Below are 24499 nucleotides of genomic sequence, written 5' to 3'. Positions count from 1 at the left end.
TGCGCCTGTAGTCCCAGCTACTTGGGAGGCTGAGGCAGAGAATTGCTTGAACCTGGGAGGTGAAGGTTGCAGGGAGCCGAAATTGTGCCATTGCACTCCAGCCTGGCGACAGAGCGAGACTCCACCACAAAAACAAAACAAAACAAAATCAAAATGCGTAGCATGGGTCTGAAGCCCTGGGCAATTTGTCCCTAACCTGTTTCCATAGCTCCATGTCATCTCCCTGCCCCACTCAGTCTCAGGGTATAGCACATTAGCACACTAGCACACTAGCCTTCCTCCAGTATGCTAATGTTCCAAGTTCTTGAACATGGTATTCTGCTAGAAATGCTTTTCCTCCATTTCTTTTCTAGTTACTTCTTTCCTATTCACCCTTCAGAGCTTAGTTTACAAATTCTTTCCTCAGGGAAGCCTTTCTGACCATCATACCAGCCTAAGTCAGAACCTCTGGTATATGAGTCTACACAGTGTTTATCACAAGGCAACCACACACATAACCAGTTGTTTATAGCTGTCTCCCCGAACGGAATGTAAGCTCCTCTAATGTCTCTCAGGTTAACTGCAGTATCCCAAAGATTAGCACCGTGTCTTGTACACAAGGTGAACATCAATGAGTACTTATGGACAGTGTTGTTGAGCATTTAGTTTATCTGCAGGTCCATGATGTGCTTTGGAAATTAGAAATTGGGAAGCCAGATTAACCCTTCTCAAGCAGCATGAATTGGCAGTGTTAGCATTTTCTTCCTCGATCCCTAGGGAGGGATTTTGTGACTAGCTACCTGGGTGTCACTGGATGGATTACTCTTCCTTTCTAAGTCTCAGTTTCTTCATCTGTAAAATGGGAATAATAATTTCACTTACCTCATAGGGTTGATCATTTGCTTATTTGGAGGAAACACCTACTCTCTGTCAGACACTGTGATAGAGGCCAGAAATAGCATAATGTATTAAATACTATGTGGACATGCCCTCTGCTCTCATGGGCACTGTTTTTATTCATCGTTGTATCCCTCATCCTAGCACAATGCCTGGTACGCAATAGCCATTAAATATGTATTTGTTTAATTAATTAATATAGTTCTTTGTGCAAATGAGATGAAAGTGCCAATGAATAAAAGTAGAGAAGAATAATAGCTGATACCCAGGGAGGATCCACTGGGGCTGGTAGTCAGGATGCTGAGCCCAGTACATGGATGGTTTCACTTATTCTTCATTCAGTGTTGTAGATACACTTATTAATATCCCCCACTGTACAGAGAGGGAAATACAGTAGTAGCACAAACAGCAGAATTCACCTGATCAAGGTCGTATAGCTAATAAGTGGTGAAGATGCATGATAAACTGTGTGAGCACTAAACTGACAGAACCCTTAGGTGGTATCAAACACTAGCTGAGAACAGAATCCTATGGAAAGAGGAAATGAGGAGAGAAATCCAAAGCTTAGAAAAAGTGAAGTAGCGACATTAGAATAGCAGCAGTGAAATAACTTTCTGTATTTTCATTCAACTGCTTAGTTATCTAAGAAGACCTCATACACCTTTTTCACTCTTCTGTTTTTATGTTCAATGTCAGCTAATAGTACACTTAACTATGTCAGGCTGTACAGATTTATTTAACGCCACATTATATGCCATCAGTTGAAGCACTGGATCATAAGAATGCCATATAACTCTATGTATCTTGATAAGAAAATGCACTTAAAACCGAATTGTAGTCTGCCGATTATTGCTTATACTGATTTCAAAGTAGTCTGATGAAATAACACAATAAAAGGTAGACAAAGAAACAAGCCATATGTCAGATGTATTAACCACAAGGAAGCCAGACAGAGACTAGTATCTGAGATCAAAAGAGCATGTGTGTGACAAGGCAAAGCAAACAGCTCCCCTAGGAGACCAAGAGCTGCACTCACCAGCACACCTCAGTAACCACGTCCAACAGTCGGGCACACATGAGCGAAATACTCAAGAGGCTTTTGAAAGCTGTGTTTTTCTTTTTGACATCTCTTAATTAATTATTTGTGTGACTGTTATTGACCATAATACCCAATTTTACATTCAAATCAGGAGGTCATCCTAATCTATTGCTGAATACATTACCTTGCTTGGGAAAGCCTCATGATATTCACATGCAAAATTATCCAAGAATAATTTATTAGGATAACAGTTCTTAAAGTTTTTGGAATCATACACCACTCACACTCAACATTATTGAGGACCCCAAAGGGTTTTTGTGAATTATATCTATTGAAACTTTCTGTATTTAAAAATGGAAAAAATTAAATATCTACTTATTAATTAATTCTAAAATTACAGTAATAAACCCACTGTATATTAACATAACATATTTTTATGAAAAATAATTATATTTCCAAAACATAATGTTAATGAGAAGAATTGCATTGTTTTATATTTTTGCAAATCTCTTGTGTCTGGCTTAATAGAAGAATGCTGGATTCCGATATGTACTTCAGCATTCAACCTGCTGCAACATGAAATTTTGGTTGAAGTATATGAAGAAAAGTCAGCTTCACAAAGATATGGCTGAAAAAGGAAGGAACATAGTTGTGGATATTCTCCTGTGATACTACACCAAGATTCAACAAGTTGTTTTCTAAAAGATACAATGTAGACTCTGAACCTATACCAATAAACTTTTTGGGCTCTCCTAAATTAAAATCCATTGGTCTATCTTGAACTTTGAATAGAGTTTTTACCCACGCATAATTTTGTAACCCCCAAGCATTGCTATTTGGACAACATTGATTCACTGAGTTATGCAAATGTTCCAAATATTGACACATTTCATCATTCAATAATTTTTTAAAATGCATTAGTTAATATTCCTAATTTCATAATAAAACCTCTAAATATTAAGAAACCATCAACCTCATGGTAGTAGATACAAGTTTTCTGAAACTTTAATTTCACTTGAAAGCTCAAACTTCATCACTGGCAACAAAGACTATCAGTTGTTTTCCTTGAAGTGATAGGCTCATTTTATTCATTTTCAAGAAAATTTCTGCCAAATACTCAGGTCAGAATAACCACAGTTTTTCCATAAATCTTTTTCTTTTTCAAGTACAAATGATGTTCGATGAAAAAGCCACCAGTTCAGTCTGCAACTCAAACAATTACACAAATGTTTTTCTTCAGGAAAAGCCTGATAATTTGGCATGCAGTAAAGTGCTTTATATAAACTTCACATTTCATCACCCAACTTAAAAGGCATATATTCGAGGGTCTATATTTAATTTTTACTGCTTCACCAAGAGTATTTTTAATTGCATCTGGAATTTTTTTAAAAATTATGAGTATGTAAGGGTGAAGCATAAAATGACTTCTAGTACAGTTTGGTGTAACTAAGGTACCACCAATAGCTTTTGTACCATCAATCTAAATATCAACAAAGTGAAAAAGCCAAATCATGTAAGGATTATTACGAAAATCATGCCGGCTTTGCAGACACCCTGAAAAGATATCAGGACTTCCAGGGTTGTGTGGATGATAATTTAAGAATTGCCATGTTAGCGAATTTTCAATATTAAGGGATATTGTTCCTTTTAGGCAAGCCGATGTGATACAGGTTAAAACCAAGGAAGGCTACATTGAACCAGAAATGGTCCTGTTCAGACACCATTCGGGACAGGCTGCTGTATACCCCCTCTATCCAATCCTGGCGCTGGCACTCAGGTAATAACTGCCACCATGGATAGGGCTAACCCAGATTTGAGTGCTTTTCCTTAATGTGGCTACACCTATGATCTTTAACAAAATGGCCAAAAGGGCTGATTGAGGAGAAATGAACTTATGCTATAGAATCAAACATACAGATTCTATGTATGCTATAGAATCAAAAATATTGTGTGCAGGAGAGAGAAAATAATATTTTAAAATAACTTCGATGCAAATATAAACACAGCACTCACTGCGGCTCTTCTGTTAACTCCCAGTCCTTTCACACTAGGAACTCACATCTAGAATGGTTCTGTGATAGTAGTTCCTCTGGCCCTAAAAGACAGGTAATTGTAAAAGGTTTTTATGTTCATATCTGTAATTTATCAGAATTTATATTTACAATTTATATACTTCATAAACTCCATTTTTGTTGCCCTAGCTATTTCTCCTGTGCTACAGTGTAAGTTAATACAAACGTAGCAACCTGGGAAAAGTTTTCCCAATGTGAATGGATTCACTAAATACTTGTTTCAAGTCCCTCATTCTCATTTATAAAACAAGAAACAGAAATAGCAAATGAATCTAGATGAGGGCCAAAATTAACCCTCATTAGTATTTTTAATGCAATACCTGCTTTGCTCTTACATACATACATATATTTGTAACATTTTTCTCACTTTTTAAGCCAATATTCAAAATCGATGAATGTGGTGAAACAGACTTATTCTACTAATGAGAACATTCACTGGTATCAAAAGCTCATAAAGATTCCTAATTTTTGATCCTATAATCCCATTCTGAGAAAATATCCTAAGGAAATAGAAACTTTGGCAAAAATGAGAGAGTATAACTAATTGCAGAATGCATGAATCAATTATGGCACATCTGTGAAGTGGAATGTTATTAGGTCACTAAAAATGAATTCGAAAGTTTTATAATATAAGAAATTATTTGTAATAACTATTTTTAAAAGTAGAATATATATTTGCTTACACATATACATACACTGTAATCTCAATTAGGTAAAAATACATATACACCAACATAAAATTTTTAAATAACACATGCTAGTTTTTTAAAATTCTAAACTAGAAAATAATTTGAATGATAATAAAATGAATTGGTTAAAGTGTGGGGAAAGGACACTCATAAATAAGAGTATAAGTTGGTATTCTTTTTCTTTACGGCAACTTGCAGTATGTACCAAAAGTTTTAAATATAGGAATTTTATTCATCCAGAAGTTCTAATTCTAGGACTTTTAAAGGATATCTTTAGAGCTATTTTCAGAAATTGTACTATTCACCCAATGGGATAATAAACTGGCCCTAAAAAATGATGGGGTTTATTTCTTGAGTTTGTTTCTTTAGTTTTTTGCTTATAAAACTGGCACACATTTTTCAGGTTTATCAAGGTATAATTGACAAATCAAAACTATATATTTAAGTGTACAACTTGATGTTTTGATATACATATACACTGTAAAATAATCATCCCAATCAAGCTAATTAACATATCTATCACCCCACATAGTTACCATTCTTATTTTCTTTTTTCTCTTTTTTGGTGCAGTGAGAACATTTAAGACCTATCTGCTTAAAAAATGTAAAGTATACAATACGGTATTTGTTAACTGTAGTCACCACACTGTACATTAGATCTCCAGAATTTATTCATTTTGTATAACTGAAACTTTATATGTTTTGACTGACATCTCCCAATTTCTCCTTCCCACTTTCCCCCTTCCTATTCCCTGGCAAACACCATTCCACTATCTGCTTCAATAAGTTTGACTATCTTAGATTCCACATATAAATGAAGTCATGCAGTATTTGTGTTTGTGTGTCTAGTTTATTTCATACAGTATAATGTCCCCCAGGTTCATCCATATGGTCACAGATGGCAGGATAGCCTTCTTGTAAGGCTAAAGAACATTCCATTGTATATATACATACCACATTTTTTCTTTATTCATTCATTGGTTGATGAATATTTAGGTTGTTTACATATCTTGATTAGTATCAATAATGCAGCAATAAATTAAAAATGATGTTTTTAAAAGTATATTCATTGATTTGGAAATGTATTCAAGGTAAACTGTTGAGTGGGGGAAAAAAGCATCCTAACATACAGTGTGAATAGCATTATCCTAAATAAATGGGTAAATAGTTGCACATATATACAGTCATGTATCACTTAACAATGGGAATACAGTCTAAGAAATATGTCATTAGGCAATTTCATCATTGTGTGAACATTATGAAGTATATTGACATAAGCCTGGAAGGTATAGCCTATTAAACATCTAGGCTACCCGGTACAGCCTGTTGCTCCTAGGCTACAAAGTTGTAGAATATGTTACTATACTGAACACTGTAGGGAATTGTAACACAATGGTAAATATTTGTATATCTAGGCATATCTAAATATAGAAAAGGCATGGTTAAAATGCAGTATAAAAGAGAAAAAAATGATTCACCTGTATATCTAACCATGAAAAGAGCTTTCAGGACTGTAAGTTGCTGTGGGTGAATCAGCAAGTGGTGATTGAATGTGAGGGCCTAAGACACTACTGTACACTACTGTAGACTTTATAAACACTGTATACTTAGCCTACACTAAATTCATAAATAGATATTTTTATTTGTTCTATAATAAGTTAAACTTAGCTTCTTGTAGACTTTTACTTTATAAATTTAATTTTTTAAAAAATTAAAAATTAAAATTTTAATTTAAAATGAAAGTTTGACTTTTTTATTTGGCTCTTTTGTAATAAGTTAGCTTAAAACATACATTGTACAGCTGTAGAAAAATATATTCTTCCTTTATGTCCTTATTCTATAAGATTTTTATCTATTTTATTTATTTTGTTTTACTTTTTAATTTTCTTCTTAAAAAATAGTACACAAACACACACAGCCTAGGCCTACACAGAATCAGGATTATCAATATCACTGTCTTCCACCTCCACATCTTATCCCACTGGAAGGGCTTTATGGGGAATGACACTCATGGAACTGTCATCTCCTATGATAACAATGCCTTCTTCTGGAATACCTCCTGAAGGACCTACCTGAGGCTGTTTTACAGTTAACTCTTTTTATATATATGTAGAAGTACACTCTAAAATAATGATTAAAAATATAGTATGGGGCTGGGTATGGTGGCAAACTTCTGCAATCCCAGCACTTTGGGAGGCCAGGCAGGCAGATCACTTGAGGTCAAGAGTTCAAGACTGGCCTGGCCCACATGGTGAAACTCTGTCTCTAGTAAACATACAAAAATTAACCAGGCATAGTGGTGCATGCCTGTAATCTCAGGTATTCAGGAGGCTGAGGCTGGAGAATCACTTGAACCCAAGAGGCAGAGGTTGTAGCAAGCTGAGATTGCACCACTGCACTCCAGCCTGGGTGACAGAGCGAGACTCTGTCTCAAAAAAAAAAAAAAAAATAGAAACAATTTTTTTTAAAGTACAGTATGGTAAACATATAAACTAGTAACATAGTTGTTTATTATCATTAGCTAACATTCTGTACTGTACATAATTATATGTGCTATACTTTTATACCACTGGAAGCACAGTGGTTTTCTTTACATTAGCATCACCACAAACACATGAGCAATGCATTGTGCTATATTAGGATGGCTACAACAATGTTGTACAATAGGAATTTTTCCACTCCATTTTAATTTTATGGGACCACTATTGTATATGTGGTCCATTACTGGCTGAAATGTTGTTATGCATTATATGACTGTATAAATATATATAGAAAAAATATGAATTCACCCTGAGAGGTCTGAGAAAAGAAAAGAAAAGAAAAGAAAAACAAATGAGTAAAGATACCATGATATTAGCATGTGATATTAGAGGGTGATGGTCTTGTGGGTGAATGTATCAGTCAGGTTTCTCCAGGAAACAGAATTAATAGGAGATATATATATATATTATATATATATTTATATTTATATATTTATATTTATTTATACTTATATATTTATATTTATTTATATTTATATTTTTATATATATTTATATATTTATATTTTTATATATTTTTATATATTTATATTTTTATATATTTATATATTTATATATATTTATATTTATATATTTATATATATTTATATATTTATATATATTTATATTTATATATATTTATATTTATATATATTTATATATTTATATATATTTATATATATTTATATATATTTATATATATTTATATATATTTATATATATTTATATTTATATATTTATATATATTTATATATTTATATATATTTATATATTTATATATATTTATATTTATATATATTTATATTTATATATATTTATATATATTTATATTTATATATATTTATATTTATATATATTTATATATTTATATATATTTATATTTATATATATTTATATATTTATATATATTTATATTTATATATTTATGTATATTTATATTTATATTTATATATTTATGTATATTTATATTTATATATTTATATATTTATATATATTTATATTTATATATTTATGTATATTTATATTTATATATTTATATATTTATGTATATTTATATTTATATATTTATATATTTATTTATATATATAGAGAGAGAGATTTATTTTAAGCAATTAGTTTATAGGATTGTGGGGGCTGGCAAGTTTAAAACTCAAAGGATAGGCCAGTAGGCTAAAAACATAGGCAGCATTTCTATAAGACTGTCTTGAGGCAGAATTTCTTATTCGGTGGGAACCTTCAGTTTTTGCTTATAAGGCCTTCAACTGCTCGGGTAAGGCCAACCCACATTATACAGGGTAATCTCCTTTGCTTAAAGTCAGCTGATTGTAGATGTTAACCACATTGCTAAAATATCTTCACAGTAACACCTAAGTTAGGTTTTATTAAATCACTTTAGGAACTATATAGCCTGGCCAGTTGACACATAAATTAATCATCACAGGAGAATTTTCCTTTGGTTTTGTGTTTTTTATATTTCTAATTTTTTTTTAATGAAGCTACATTGTGTAGTAAACTCATAAGAGTAAACTCATGTGCATAGTAAAAAAAAAAAAAAAACACACACACCAAAAAGCAAATAATAAATTATCCCAGATGATGATTCAGGACTTATTTTCTTTATGCTATTTAACAATCTCTTGTAAATGCTCAAGATTTTTTCCCTTAATGCTATTTCTTGTACAGCTATAGGGGAAGTTGAGAAAACATTCCTTTATTTAAGCAAGAAAACAACTTCCATATTTGAAGACACCTGAAAATCTCTATCAGATTCTTTTATTCTATGGTCACATCCAATATTCCATTTCCAACGCCCTTTCTAGCTATCATAACTGAGGTTAAACTGGCCCTCTGTTACTATTTCTTATCTCCATTATTCAGGTCAAGACTCTTAGTTGAAAATCACAGGATGATTTCTAACTAATTTGAGCAAAATGAGACTTATTGAATATATGAGAAAGTGTCAGAATCTCAAAGAGTCAGAGAATTGGACTTAAAATGCTAAACAGCTAGAAATACAGGAACAATGCCCATCTTCTACCTGTGGGGAAATGTATTAGTGAAAACAGCCCTGCTACCACCACCCACCGCTCAGCCCTGATCATACCCGAGATTGAGAGCCGGAAACTCCAGCGCCACAACCCCAGAAGAAACGGAACCTTTCTTCCACCACAACTACCAGAAAATCTATCTCTCTGTGGCCACACCCTAACACGGGTCTCTTTCTCATCGGTCTTTGGTAGGGGTGCATCTGAATGAGGAAACCTAGGTCACGTGCTTGTACCTTAAGTAGCAAAAGATTCTGATGCAGTTTTTGCAGCATGCTTTGATGAGACAGGACTCAAAAGATGGAAAACTACAAGACATAAGAGAGCATTTTCAAAAGATGTTGAGCACACACAAATAATTACTGTACCCATCGACTCATGAATACACAGATTGATGCAGAGAGTCTAGTGCATAGTACAGTATTCTCCTTATTTATCATCCTTACCTTTCACACCTTGAGCTTGAAGAGTGGAAATCAGAAATTATTTCAGTCCAGGATGCTTTCCATTACACCTCCTCTATGTCAAAAGTTCCAGAATAGAGCAAATATTCATGGGCATATCAAGGTTTTCTTTCTGGAATGTCCCAATGAACTTGTTTGTTTTCTGGAAATGACCCTCTATTATGTGGTCCTAAATGTTGCCTGCTGTTTTTCTACTTGTCATATTACCAATAATAAAATAAAGAAAGAGGGAGGACGTTTTGAATCCAAAAACCTGTTTTTTGAATTGGAAAACATATGGTTCAGGCAGACATTGCTTTGGTGTTATGGAAACTCATCTTTTCCCCACCAAGTTTATCTGAGTAGCTGGCAATTATTCTACTTTGAAGTGTAGCAGGTTTTCTACATAAGGTGCCAAATCTTAATGTTTTTACATGTTTTATACCAACTCCACATGCTAAACTGAACAGCAAATACTGCTGCCCGCAATCAGAACAGGCAAAACATCACGTCTTTCAGCAAAAACAATGAATTCAAGTAGATAAGTGAGATCCTGTCTCTACAAAAAATACCAAAAATTAACCAGGCATGGTGGTGTGGACCTGTGGTCCCAGCTACTTTGGAGGCTGAGCTGGGAGGATTTCTTGAGCCCCAGGAGCTCGAGGCTGCAGTGAGCTGTGATTGTGCCACTGTAGTCCAGCCTGGGCAACACATTGAGACCCTGTCTTAGAAACAAAAAAAAAAAAGAGAAGAAAAGAAAAGAAGAAATGAAATGCTCCATGTCCAGCACAACCAGCCTCATAGATGATAAAACTGCTTAGGTAGTGCTCTTAAGCATTACGATTCTATTGTTAGATGTTAAGTTATTCACAAGTCCGTGTTTGAAGGGATAGCTGCTTTTATTCCCTATGGAAATGTCCACAGGGCTGCAATGCATCCAGGATATGAAGCAATTTTCTGAAAGTCCTACACCTCAGTAACAGAGGAAAACTGGCTGTTTCTGAAAAAGACAAATGGACACATCCTCTGTGAAATATTGTTGGCAAAAGCAGAAAAGATTAAGTTGATCTACCAGCACTAAAGAGTTCTATTGGGTTTGTCTATGTATTTTGGGACAGAAAAATAACACATTGCTACAGAATCTAAGACATTTCATGTCCTACCCTGCACCTTACACAAAGAACCTATTATCCATTATAAACAATCCCTTGGTGCCCTCTGTCATCTAATCTCCAGCCCACAAGTAGAAATGATCCTGAGGCCTTAATTGCTTTTCATAGGTCATCATCACTGTCATCCAGTTCTCTTTGTGGAGCAGAATAAAAAAGGCATGTAACGTAATCAGCTGTCAGAGTGTTCAGCTTTTCCTTGTAAGACAATCCTGCCTGTCAAATGAAAAGAAAGTATTATAGCAGAAAAATATGCATGCTTGAATTCAAGTAGATGCTAAGGATTTTTTCATTAGAAAGAAAGCAAAAAAAAAATTGGAGAATCAGTTCAAGAGAGGATATTAATATATCCTAATTAGCAATGTCCTTTCCTAGATGCGCCTGGACATTGTGCTATCATCTGTGAAGCTCTTTTTCATTGGGTTAAGTATAAATTGATGAAAGAGACACCCCGGAGCCAATCTTCCCAGATGATGATGCAAAAGATGTCCTTTTCAGTCAGCATTGATGGTGGCTCCTGCTGAAAATATCCATAAAGCCAGGAAAGAGGGTCACAGAAGATGAAGGAAATAAGAGAGTGGTTCCCAAGGTGCAGCCTTAGGAAAGGCAGAAATCTGGCAGGATTCTCAGGAAGGTGTGTGGGGCCCCCCAGAAAGATGTATTGCTTTTGTAGAGACAGGGACAGTATTTGAATCTGGAAAGAGCCATAACCCCCTGGCTATTCCTCAACTCTGGGATCAGGCTTGCTTGTTCTCTGCCTAAGTCCCATAGTATTACATTTATGACCAATGCAGCAGTCCCTGGTGGGTCTGGCCTCCCTAGAAATATTCAGCTCTTTCCCTGGGCCAATGGGTTCCAAATTTCCAAAGTCCTCCTCCTGCAGGTTCTCATGCCTTCTGAGGGCAGCCACCATGATGATATCCATTGGCTAGAAGAGCCACCCCTGGCCAAGGTCTGGCAAAATACTGAAGGTCATGGGTATAACTTATATGTAATCAGATTCATGGGCAAAAGAAAAACAAATAATGGACTGAAGAACAGAGTTCTCAGGAATTTTTTTCCAAAATGGAATTTAAAAGGGTGAGGTATATAGCAAGGAACACTGAAGGAGCCACCTGATATTTAACAAACTGTGTTGTAGCAGCCCATAAACCTGGGTTCCAATCCTAGCCATTCTATTTACTACCTGTGAGAACTTACTTAAACTCTGAGAGCTTCAATTTTTCCCATTTCCAAAATTGGGGTGAACGTTGCTTCATGTAATTTACAGGAGAAAACAAATGCACAGCATTTCTGCACAATATTGGTACTTAATAAATGTTAGTTTTAAAAAAGAAAGTTAATCAAGGGCAAATTATTGGAAGGAAAAATCAGAAAGTGAGCTAGAGGAGTTTATATGAATGATAACAAAGGCAGCCTGGTATACTGCCTTAGTATTAGAATATAATGTACTTTTAGCTCTGTAATGGTCATAAATCCTGCTGTGTTTAAGGTTTTTTTTCTTCTGTTTGTCTTTGGATTTTTAATCCCATTTTCAGCCTATAAATCTGGAGTGCTTTTAAAGACCAGTATAGACTGGTTGTCTAGGCTCATGATCAAAATTCCTTTTTCATACTTTCAACCAATGGGTATTTATTGAACACCTACTATGTGCCAGATGGTATGATAGGTAACAAGAACCCAACACCCAGAATGGTTCCTTCTTTCCTGTGATTTATAGTCCAGTGAGTGAAAGAGACACAGAGCCTCCTAATAGAAGATAATGAAAGGAAAGTATAATTTTGCACCTTGAGCGTTCAAAATACTTCATCTCCATGTCAGTGACAATAAATGTTTCTGGAAGAAGAAAGGAAGAAAGGTAGAGAGGGCAGGAAGTGTGCTATCAGAAAATAAATGTGAATATGCTAAGCCTCTGCCCCATTCCTCATCAACAGTTGACAGCGATTCAAGTAGAGGTCTCCTCCCCCATGGGCTATCACAGGATTAGTACAGCATCTACATGAGGTGGGGAGCTTATTGACTAGCCCTGTTAATGATGACCTTTCTGGAAACTTTTTCCAGAACCTGAGTTTTTTAATGCTTTGGCACAATAATGCTTTATCAGCCTTCCTACATAATGAGCTATGGAAATGAGCCAACCATAGAAAAGTGACTCCATTTACTTAGTTCCACGCTACAGATGGCCTAGTGAACACTATGAGCTAATGGAAAACTAACAAATGCTGGTCCAGGTCAACAGCTGTTTCCTTTGTAACTGGGGTCTGCAAGACACAGGTGTATTTCATGGGCCCTTATGTAGACTACCATCTGCTAACGGATGTTCTTCATTTCCTTTAAATATAAAGATAGGTACCCGGAATTGGAAGTGTGAGTGAGTGTATTGTGGGCATTAACTTGGCTTCGTTTAGGTCTACATAGTTGGGGAGCTCTCCAATTTGAGTTATGTCATAAACAGGTGAATCCCTAAGACAGCACCTCAAGTTTACTCACAGTTTCTCTACGGGGAAAATAGGAATTAGATGTGCTTTCTTCTATTGTTTTGCTTGTGGATTTGCTTTACATGTTTTCTCATAATTCCACCACATCAGGTCTCTCTGAAGCAATAGTTGCACAATGTAGTCCAAGCAGGCAGGCTAGGCACTTACGATCCAGACTCTTCCTATCCCTACCGTGAATATGAAGACAGCTGGAATAAAGCAACAGTACTGTTGACTTCCAGGCCTACCCCTTACTGTGAATCAGTGCCGCTATCCCTGTGAATTTCAGTTTTCTGTGTATACAGGTTGGATGCAGTTGTGGGGGGTGAAAATTAAAGAACCAGTCTGGCCGTGAAGGGGTGTTTTGCAGCTCCATGTTGCTCTTTAGTTTATGAGGTTCCATATTGCATATTGTCCTCAGTTTGGGACCCTTAAAGTTTCAAGAAAGTAAGAACAATTTCATTCACTACCCTGTTATGGCTGCTTGCTTCTTTTTTGTCTCTTTTACTCCTAGAAATACCCAGAAGTCTATTATAGTCGCTGTTTCATCCCCAGAATCTCTAACAGTGCCTGGTACATACAAAATTCTGGTCCTGGTTCTACTACAGTACTGCCTAATATTGTGTAATCTTAGGCAAGTCAGCAAGACATTTAACTTCTCTGAGTTTGTATTTCTCCACTTACTATTTTTTAAATTAATTATATATAATAAACTATAAAATATATTAATACCTCCTATAATGAGTTTCATATCACAAGGAAAATGGTGACAATCCTTAGCCATTCAGATCCTCTTTTATTTAGTTTGAAATGTAAGAGATTTCCATTTTGAAGTTCAAAACCAGATGAATAGCAGAAATTTCATATTATTTAACCTAAGTCATGACATACATTTTTATTGAGCAGCTACTATGGGCAAAGCATAGTTGTCAGACATTGGGGATACAACAGTGAAGAAAAATAAAACTTGTTATTATTGACTTTACATTCTAATTGAAGACAAAAATAAACAGACTAAGAGATGAAAATATAGTGGATCATGCAGTGAAGAGAGCTTAGAAGGAAAATAAAACAGAATAAAGAGACAAAGAGTCACTTGAGGGGAGGAGTGGCATACTAAAACAAGGAGAATTGAGTAAAATGTACCTACTGAATGTTGAGACTCTCAGCCACATTTCCTTACTTGGATTTCAGATTTTTGGCAGCTGTGTAATTAAATATCAGAAAGGAGATTAAAAGGTCTTCTCATATTCTTCTACGATCATCTTCCCAAGAGAAAAGATCTAAAGGAATTACCTTTGGCTTTCATTTAACAAAATAACCAGCCAGATCACGTCAGAGTGAATTTTTGCCACATAGCTTCTGAGAAAGCTTTTTGGTCCTCCATAGCTAAATACCAAGAGGCAGCTAAGGGCTGCCAGACCTTCTTCTAAACTTCAGCCACGAATCTGAAGGTTAGAAGACAAAGCCAACAAGCAAAAACAGTAACTTAGAAGAAACAAAGATTTCACAAGGAGAAGAAAACTTCAAAAATGTTTGATAGTTTCAGAGAGAGAAGAGAAGAAATACTTATAGATATTAAAAAGCTAATTTGGAGAATAAAAAATGAAAAACTCATAAAGAGATTTATGTAATAATCCATCAGGAACTAAGTAAAATTTATCTAAAAGAAAATTAAATAAATATATGAGAAATCAGAAATAGAAAAAATATATAAAATATATAGATAAAAACACAATATAAGGTCAACACCCAAATAGTAAAAGTCTAAAAAAGAGATATAGAATATTGAGGGTGCATGGATGAGATAATCATTAAATAATTGAAGTGATTATTGAGAAATCATTGTAAAGTTTCAAAATTCTAACCACAAAGAAAAGATCACTTTCAAACGGGTGAGAAAACAGGTTTCATGCAACAGCAATACCAAGCTTTAGGAGCAAAATGGAGTAACACTTTCTAAATACTAAGAGAAATTCTTTCCAGGTTTAAATTTCTTACCTAGCCAATTAACGGTGTGGGTAGAAGGAAATTATTTTTAGACAAGCAAGGTTTCAAAAACATTACTTTGCAAAACTTTTCAAAAAAGTAATAGAATATTCTCTCAATATCAAGGAGCAATTCAAGAAAACATAGGATCCAAGGAACAGGAGCTTGTTAAGAGAGAAAACAAGAATCCCAGAGAGATAGTGGACAGAAATACCAAGCTCACAGCTCTGCAGCAGGCTGAGAGATCAGCCATTTCCTACTGGAGCGAATCAGAAGGCTCCAAGAGGAAGAACTGAATGTGTCTGAGATTTACACATGTGGAGTTTGGGAATAATTCTATAGGTTTTTTCTTTCTTTCTTTCTTTTTTAGATGGAGTTTCACTCTTGTTGCCCCAGGCTAGAGTGCAATGGTGCAATTTTGGCTCACTGCAACCTCCAACTCCTGGGTTCAAAGGATTCTCCTGCCTCAGCCTCCTGAGTAGTTGGGATTACAGGCATGTGCCACCATGCCCAGCTAATTTTTGCATTTTTAGTAGAGACAGGGTTTCACCATGTTGGCCAGGCTGGTCTCGAACTCCTGACCTAAGGTGATCCACCCGCATTGGCCACCCAAAGTGCTGGTATTACAGGAGTGAGCTATCGTGCCCAGCCAATTCTATAGAGATTTAAACAATTTTTTAAAATTGGTAATTAATAACTCCAAGGAAAAGCAGAAAGGAAAGGGAAGGGAAGGAAAGGAAAGGGGAAAAAAAAGAAAAGTAATTAAAGGATACTATAAGGTTCAGTTATGAACACATTTGCATAATTAGACTATGAAAATATTGGATACTTATATAATCAAATTATGTAAGTGGGTGAGAAGGACAATGAGGAACATGTTATAAAAGCATACTAGAGGGGGCAGTTCCAAGATGGCCGAATAGGAAGAGCTCCAGTCTACAGCTCCCAGCATGAGCGATGCAGAAGACGGGTGATTTCTGCATTTCTAACTGAGGTACTGGGTTCATCTCACTGGGGCTTTTCCGACAGTGGGTGCAGGACAGAGGGTGCAGCCCACCGAGCATGAGCCAAAGCAGGGCAAGGCATCCCCTCACCCGGGAAGCACAAGGGGTCAGGGAATTCCCTTTCCTAGCCAAGGGAAGCTGTGACAGATGGCACCTGGAAAATTGGGTCACTCCCACCCTTCCAATGGTCTTAGCAAACGGCACATCAGGAGATTATATCCCACACCTGGCATGGAGGGTCCCACACCCACAGAACCTAGCTCATTGCCAGCACAGCAGGCTGAGATCGAACTGCAAGGTGGCAGCAAGTCTGGGGGAGGGGCGCCTACCATTGCTGAGGCTTGAGTAGGTAAACAAAGCAGCCCAGAACCTCGAACTGGGTGGAACCCACCGCAGCTCAAGGAGGACTCCCTGCCTCTGTAGACTCCACCTCTGGGGGCAGGGCATAGCCAAAGAAAAGGCAGCAGAAACCTCTGCAGACTTAAATGTCCCTGTCTGACAGCTTTGAAGAGAGTAGTGATTCTCCCAGCACAGAGTTTGAGATCTGAGAATGGACAGACTGCCCCCTCAAGTGGGTCCCTGACCCCCGAGTAGCCTAACTGGGAGGCATCCCCCAGTAGGGGCAGACTGACACCTCACATGGCCGGGTACCCCTCTGAGATGAAGCTTCCAGAGGAACGATCAGGCAGCAGCATTTGCTGTTCAATATTCACTGTTCTGCAGCCTCCGCTGCTGATACCCAGGCAAACAGGTCTGGAGTGGACCTCAAGCAAACTCCAACAGACCTGCAGCTAAGGGTCCTGACTGTTAGAAGGAAAACTAACAAACAGAAAGGACATCCACACCAAAACCACATCTGTACATCACCATCATCAAAGACCAAAGGTAGATAAAACCAAAAAGATGGGGAAAAAACAGAGCAGAAAAACTGAAAATTCTAAAAATCAGAATGCCTCTCCCCCTCCAAAGCAATGCAGCTCCTCACCAGCAACAGAACAAAGCTGGACGGAGAATGACTTTGACATGTTGAGAGAAGAAGGCTTCAGACGATAAAACTTCTCTGAGCTAAAGGAGGAAGTTTGAACCCATCGCAAAGAAGCTAAAAACCTTGAAAAAAGATTAGATGAGTGGCTAACTAGAATAACCAGTGTAGAGAAGTACTTACATGACCTGATGGAGCTGAAAACCATGGTACAAGAACTATATGACGAATGCACAAGCTTCAGTAGCTGATTCGATCAACTGGAAGAAAGGGTATCAGTGACTGAAGATCAAATGAATGAAATGAAGTGAGAAGAGAAGTTTAGAGAAAAAGGAGTAAAAAGAAACGAACAAAGCCTCCAAGAAATATGGGACTATGTGAAAAGACCAAATCTACATCTGACTGGTGTACCTGAAAGTGACGGGGAGAATGGAACCAAATTGGAAAACACTCTGCAGGATATTATCCAGGAGAACTTCCCCAACCTAGCAAGGCAGGCCAACATTCAAATTCAGGAAATACAGAGAATGCCACAAAGATACTCCTCGAGAAGAGCAACCCCAAGACATATAATTGTCAGATTCGCCAAAGTTGAAATGAAGGAAAAAATGTTAAGCGCAGCCAGAGAGAAAGGTTGGGTTACCCACAAAGGGAAGCCCATCAGACTAACAGCGGATCTCTCTGCAGAAACTCTACAAGCCAGAAGAGGGTGGGGGCCAATATTCAACATTCTTAAAGAAAAGAATTTTCAACCCAGAATTTCATATCCAGCCAAATTAAGCTTCATAAGTGAAGGAGAAATAAAATACTTTACAGACAAGCAAATGCTGAGAGATTTTGTCACCACCAGGCCTGCCCTAAAAGAGCTCCTGAAGGAAGCACTAAACATGGAAAGGAACAACTGGTACCAGCCACTGCAAAAACATGCCAAATTGTAAAGACTATCAATGCTAGGAAGAAACTGCATCAACTAACGAGCAAAATAACCAGGTAACAACATCATAATGACAGGATCAAATTCACACATAACAATATTAACTTTAAATGTAAATGGGCTAAATGCTCCAATTAAAAGACACAGACTGGCAAATTGGATAAAGAGTCAAGACCCATCAATGCGCTGTATTCAGGAGACCCATCTCACGTGCAGAGACACACATAGGCTCAAAATAAAGGGATGGAGGAAGATCTACCAAGCAAATGGAAAACAAAAAAAGGCAGGGGCTGCAATCCTAGTTTCTGATAAAACAGACTTTAAACCAACAAAGATCAAAAGAGACAAAGAAGGCCATTACATAATGGTAAAGTGATCAATTCAACAAGAAGAGCTAACTATCCTAAATATATATGCACCCAATACAAGAGCACCCAGATTCATAAAGTAAGTCCTTAGAGACCTACAAAGAGACTTAGACTACCACACAATAATAATGGGAGACTTTAACACCCCACTGTCAACATTAGACAGATCAACGAGACAGAACGTTAACAAGGATATCTGGGAATTGAACTCAGCTCTGCACCAAGCGGACCTAATAGACATCTACAGAACTCTTCACCCCAAATCAACAGAATATACATTCTTCTCAGCACATCACACTTATTCCAAAATCGACCACATAGTTGGAAGTAAAGCTCTCCTCAGCAAATGTAAAAGAATAGAAATTATAACAAACTGTCTCTCAGACCCCAGTGCAATCAAACTAGAACTCAGGATTAAGAAACTCACTCAAAACCGCTCAACTACATGGAAACTGAACAACCTGCTCCTGAATGACTACTAAGTACTTAACGAAATGAAGGCAGAAATAAAGATGTTCTTTGAAACCAATGAAAACAAAGACACAACATAGCAGAATCTCTGGGACACATTTAAAGCAGTGTGTAGAGGGAAAATTATAGCATTAAATGCCCACAAGAGAAAGCAGGAAAGATCTAAAATTGACACCCTAGCATCACAATTAAAAGAACTAGAGAAGCAAGAGCAAACACATTCAAAAGCTAGCAGAAGGCAAGAAATAACTAAGATCAGAGCAGAACTGATGGAGACAGAGACACAAAAAACCCTTCCAAAAATCAATGAATCCAGGAACTGGTTTTTTGAAAAGATCAACAAAATTGATAGACCTCTAGCAAGACTAATAAAGAAGAAAAGAGAGAAGAATCAAATAGACGCAATAAAAAATGATAAAGGGGATATCACTACCGATCCCACAGAAATACAAACTACCATCAGAGAATACTATAAACAGCTCTATGCACATAAACTAGAAAATCTAGAAGAAATGGATAAATTCCTGAACACATACATCCTCCCAAGACTAAACCAGGAAGAAGTTGAATCCCTGAATAGGCCAATAACAGGCTCTGAAGTCGAGGCAATAATTAATAGCCTACCAACCAAAAAAAGTTCAGGACCAGACGGATTCACAGCCGAATTCTACAAGAAGGAGCTGGTACCATTCCTTCTGAAACTATTCCAATCAATAGAAAAAGAGGGAATCCTCCCTAACTCATTTTATGAGGCCAGCATCATCCTGATACAAAAGCCGGGCAGAGACACAACAAAAAAAGAGATTTTAGACCAATATCCCTGATGAACATCGATGCAAAAATCCTCAATAAAATACTGCCAAACCAAATCCAGCAGCACATCAAAAAGCTTATTCACCATGATCAAGTCATCTTCATCCCTGGGATGCAAGTCTGGTTCAACATACGAAAATCAATAAATGTAATCCAGCATATAAACAGAACCAAAGACAAAAACCAGATGATTATCTCAATAGATGCAGAAAAGGCCTTCGACAAAATTCACAGCCCTTCATGCTAAAAACTCTCTATAAATTAGGTATTGATGGGATGTATCTCAAAATAATAAGAGCTATTTATGACAAACCCACAGCCAATATCATACTGAATGGGCAAAAACTGGAAGCATTCCCTTTGAAAACTGGCACAAGACAGGGATGCTCTCTCTCAGCACTCCTATTCAACATAATGTTGGAAGTTCTGGCCAGGGCAATCAGGCCTAATTGAATAAAGGGTATTCAATTAGGAAAAGAGGAAGTCAAATTGTCCCTGTTTGCAAATGACATGATTGTATATTTAGAAAACCCCATCGTCTTAGCCCAAAACCTCCTTAAGCTGATAAGCAACTTCAGCGAAGTCTCAGGATACAAAATCAATGTGCAAAAATCAAAAGCATTCTTATACACCAATAACAGACAAACAGAGAGCCAAATCATGAGTGAACTCCCATTCACAATTGCTTCAAAGAGAATAAAATACCTAGGAATCCAACTTACAAGGGATATGAAGGACCTCTTCAAGGAGAACTACAAACCACTGCTCAACGACATAAAAGAGGACACAAACAAATGGAAGAACACTCCATCCTCATGGGTAGGAAGAATCAATATCGTGAAAATGGCCATACTGCCCAAGGTAATTTATAAATTCAATGCCATCCCTATCAAGCTACCAATGACTTTCTTCACAGAATTGGAAAAAACTACTTTAAAGTTCATATGGAACCAAAAAAGAGCCCACATTGCCACGACAATCCTAAGCCAAAAGAACAAAGCTGGAGGCATCATACTACCCGACTTCAAACTATACTACAAGGCTACAGTAACCAAAACAGCATGGTACTGGTACCAAAACAGAGATATAGACCAATGGAACAGAACAGAGCCCTCAGAAATAATACCACACATCTACAACCATCTGATCTTTGACAAACCTGACAAAAACAAGAAATGGGGAAAGGATTCCCTATTTAATAAATGGTGCTGGGAAAATTGGCTAGCCATATGTAGAAAGCTGAAACTGGATCCCTTCCTTACATCTTATACAAAAATTAATTCAAGATGGATTAAAGACTTAAATGTTAGACCTGAAATCATAAAAACCCTAGAAGAAAACCTTAGCAATACCATTCAGGACATAGGCATGGGCAAGGACTTCATGTCTAGAACACCAAAAGCAATGCCAACAAAAGCCAAAATTGACAAATGGGATCTAATTAAACTAAAGAGCTTCTGCACAGCAAAAGAAACTACCATCAGAGTGAACAGGCAACCTACAGAATGGGAGAAAATTTTTGCAATCTACTCATCTGACAAAGGGCTAATATCCAGAATCCACAAAGAGCTCAAGATAATTTACAAGAGAAAAACAAACAACCCCATCAAAAAGTGGGTAAAGTATATGAACAGACACCTCTCAAAAGAAGACATTTATGCAGCCAACAGACACATGAAAAAATGCTCATCATCACTGGCCATCAGAGAAATGCAAATCAAAACCACAATGAGATACCATCTCACACCAGTTAGAATGGCAATCATTAAAAAGTCAGGAAACAACAGGTGCTGGAGAGGATGTGGAGAAATAGGAACACTTTTACACTGTTGGTGGGACTGTAAAGTAGTTCAGCCATTGTGGAAGACAGTGTGGTGATTCCTCAAGGAGCTAGAATTAGAAATACCATTTGACCCAGCCATCCCATTACTGGGGATATACCCAAAGGATTATAAATCATGCTGCTATAAAGACACATGCACACATATGTTTATTGTGGCACTGTTCACAATAGCAAAGACTTGGAACCAACCCAAATGTCCACCAATGATAGACTGGATTAAGAAAATGTGGCACATATACACCATGGAACACTATGCAGCCATAAAAAAGGATGAGTTCATGTCCTTTGTAGGGACATGGATGAAGCTAGAAACCATCATTCTCAGCAAACTATCGCAAGGACAGAAAACCAAACACCGCATGTTCTCACCCACAGGTGGGAATTGAACAATGAGAACACTTGGACACAGGAAGAGGAACATCACACACCAGGGCCTGTCGTGGGGTGCAGGGAAGGGGGAGAGATAGCATTAGGAGATATACCTAATATAAATGACAAGTTAATGGGTGCAGCACACCAACATGGCACATGTATACATATGTAATGAACCTGCACGTTGTGCACATGTACCCTAGAACTTAAAGTATAAGTAAAAAAAAAAAGAAAAGAAGAAGAAGAAAAAAGGCATACTAGAGGGGTGTGGCTGGTAAAATGACTGAAGACAAACAGCTCCTGTCAGCAGCTCCCACCGAGATCAACCCAGAAGGCAGAAGATTTCCACATTTCCAACTGAGGTACCTGGGTCACCTCAATGGGACTGGTTAGACAGTGGGTGCAGCCCACGGAAGGTGAGCTGAAGCAGGGTGGGGCATCGTCTCACATGGGAAGTGCAAGGGGTCAGGGAACTCCCTCCCCTAGCCAAGGGAAGCCAGGAGGGACCATGTCGTGAGGAACAGTGCATTCCAGCCCAGATACTATGCTTTTCCCACGGACTTCACAACCCGCAGACCAGGAGATTCCCTTGGGTGCCTACACCACCAGGGCCCTGGGTTTCAAGCACAAAACTGGGAAGCCATTTGGGCAGACACTGAGCTAGCTGCAGGAGTTTTTTTTCATACCCCAGTGGTGCCTGGAATGCCAGCGAAAGAGAACTGTTCACTCCCCTGGAAAGGGGGCTGCAACCAGGGAACCAAGTGGTCTAGCTCAGCGGATCCCACCCCCACGGAGCCCAGCAAGCTAAGATCCACTGGCTTGAAATTCTTGCTGCCAGCAGAGCAGTCTGATGTTGACCTGGGACACTTGAGCTTGGTGTGAAGAGGGGCATCCACCATTACTGAGGCTCGAGTAGGCAGTTTTCCCCTATGAGTGTAAACAAAGCTGCCAGGAATTCTGAGTGGCAGAGCCCACCGCAGTTCAGCAAAGCCACTGTAGCCAGACTGCTTCTCTAGATTCCTCCTCTCTAGGCAGGGCATCTCTGAAAAAAAGGCAGCAATCCCAGTCAGGGGCTTATAGATAAAACTCCCACTTGGCTGGGACACAGCACCCGGGGGAAGGGGCAGCTGTGGGTGCAGTTTCAGCAGACTTAAACATTCCTGCCTGCTGACTCTGAAGAGAGCAGTGGATCTCCCAGCACAGCTCTTGAGCTCTGCTAAGGGACAGACTGCTTCCCCAAGTGGCTCCCTGACCCTTGTGCCTCCTGACTTGGAGATACCACCCAGCAGGGGTTGACAGACACCTCACAGAGGAGAGCTCCAGCTGGCATCTTGTGGTTGCCCCTCTGGGATGAAGCTTCCAGAGGAAGGAACAGGCAGCAATCTTTGCTGTTCTGCAGCCTCCGCTGGTGATACCCAGGCAAAGAGGATCTGGAATGGACATCCAGCAAACTGCAGCAGACCTGCAGCAGAGGGGCCTGACCGTTAGGAGGAAAACTAACAAACAGAAAGGAATAGCATCCACATCAACAAAAAGGACGTCCACACCAAAACCCCATCCAAAGGTCATCAACATCAAAGACCAAAGGTAGATAAATCCATGAAGATGAGGAAAAACCAGTGCAATATGACTGAAAATTCAAAGATCAGAATGCTTCTTCTCTGAAGGATCACAACTACTCACCAGGAAGGGAACAAACTGGTGGAGGATGAGTTTGACAAACTGACAGAAGTAGGCTTCAGAAGGTGGGTAATAACAAACTCCTCTGAGCTAAAGGAGCATGTTCTAACCCAATGCAAGGAGGCTAAGAACCTTGAAAAAATGGTAGAGGAATTGCTAACTACAAAAACCAGTTTAGAGAAGAACATAAATGACCTGATGATGCTGAAAAACATAGCATGAGAACTTTGTGAAGCACACACAACTATCAATAGCTGAATCGATCAAGCAGAAGAAAGGATATCAGAGATTGAAGATCAGCTAAATGAAATAAAGTGTGAAGACAAGGTTATAGAAAAAAGAATGAAAAGGAATGAACAAAGCCTCCAATAAACATGAGACTATGTGAAAAGACCAAACCTATGTTTGATTGGTGTACCTGAAAGTGATGGGGAGAATGGAACCAAGTTGGAAGACACCCTTCAGGATATTATCCAGGAGAACTTCCCCAACCTAGCAAGGCAGGCCAATATTCAAACTCAGAAAATACAGAGAACACCACAAAGATACTCTTTGAGATGAGCAACCCCAAGACACATAATCTTCAGATTCACAAAGGTGGAAATGAAGGAAAAAATGTTAAGGGCAGTCAGAGAGAAAGGTCGGGTTACCCACAAAGGGAAGCCCATCAGCCTAACAGTGAATCTTTCTCCAGAAACCCTACAAGCCAGAATAG

The 24499-nt window shown here is 37.8% G+C and overlaps 1 long non-coding RNA gene across 1 annotated transcript in view; it reads right to left on the bottom strand.

Annotated features, from left to right (window-relative positions):
- Positions 1-2457: 2457 nt before the first annotated feature.
- LOC134758441 (uncharacterized) overlaps positions 2458-24499 on the bottom strand; it is a 425889-nt gene continuing 403847 nt past the window's right edge. The window contains exons 5-6 of the long non-coding RNA XR_010133633.1: positions 3929-4010; positions 2458-2543 (exon numbers count right to left, since the gene is read on the bottom strand). This is a non-coding gene — a long non-coding RNA (uncharacterized lncRNA). The remainder of the gene's footprint in view (positions 2544-3928; positions 4011-24499) is intronic.

Source organism: Gorilla gorilla, chromosome 4 (assembly GCF_029281585.2).
Source record: "Gorilla gorilla gorilla isolate KB3781 chromosome 4, NHGRI_mGorGor1-v2.1_pri, whole genome shotgun sequence".
Classification (NCBI taxonomy): domain Eukaryota; kingdom Metazoa; phylum Chordata; class Mammalia; order Primates; family Hominidae; genus Gorilla; species Gorilla gorilla.
Note: the sequence above shows the minus strand (reverse complement) of the source record. Positions and strands in the feature narration are given on the sequence as shown.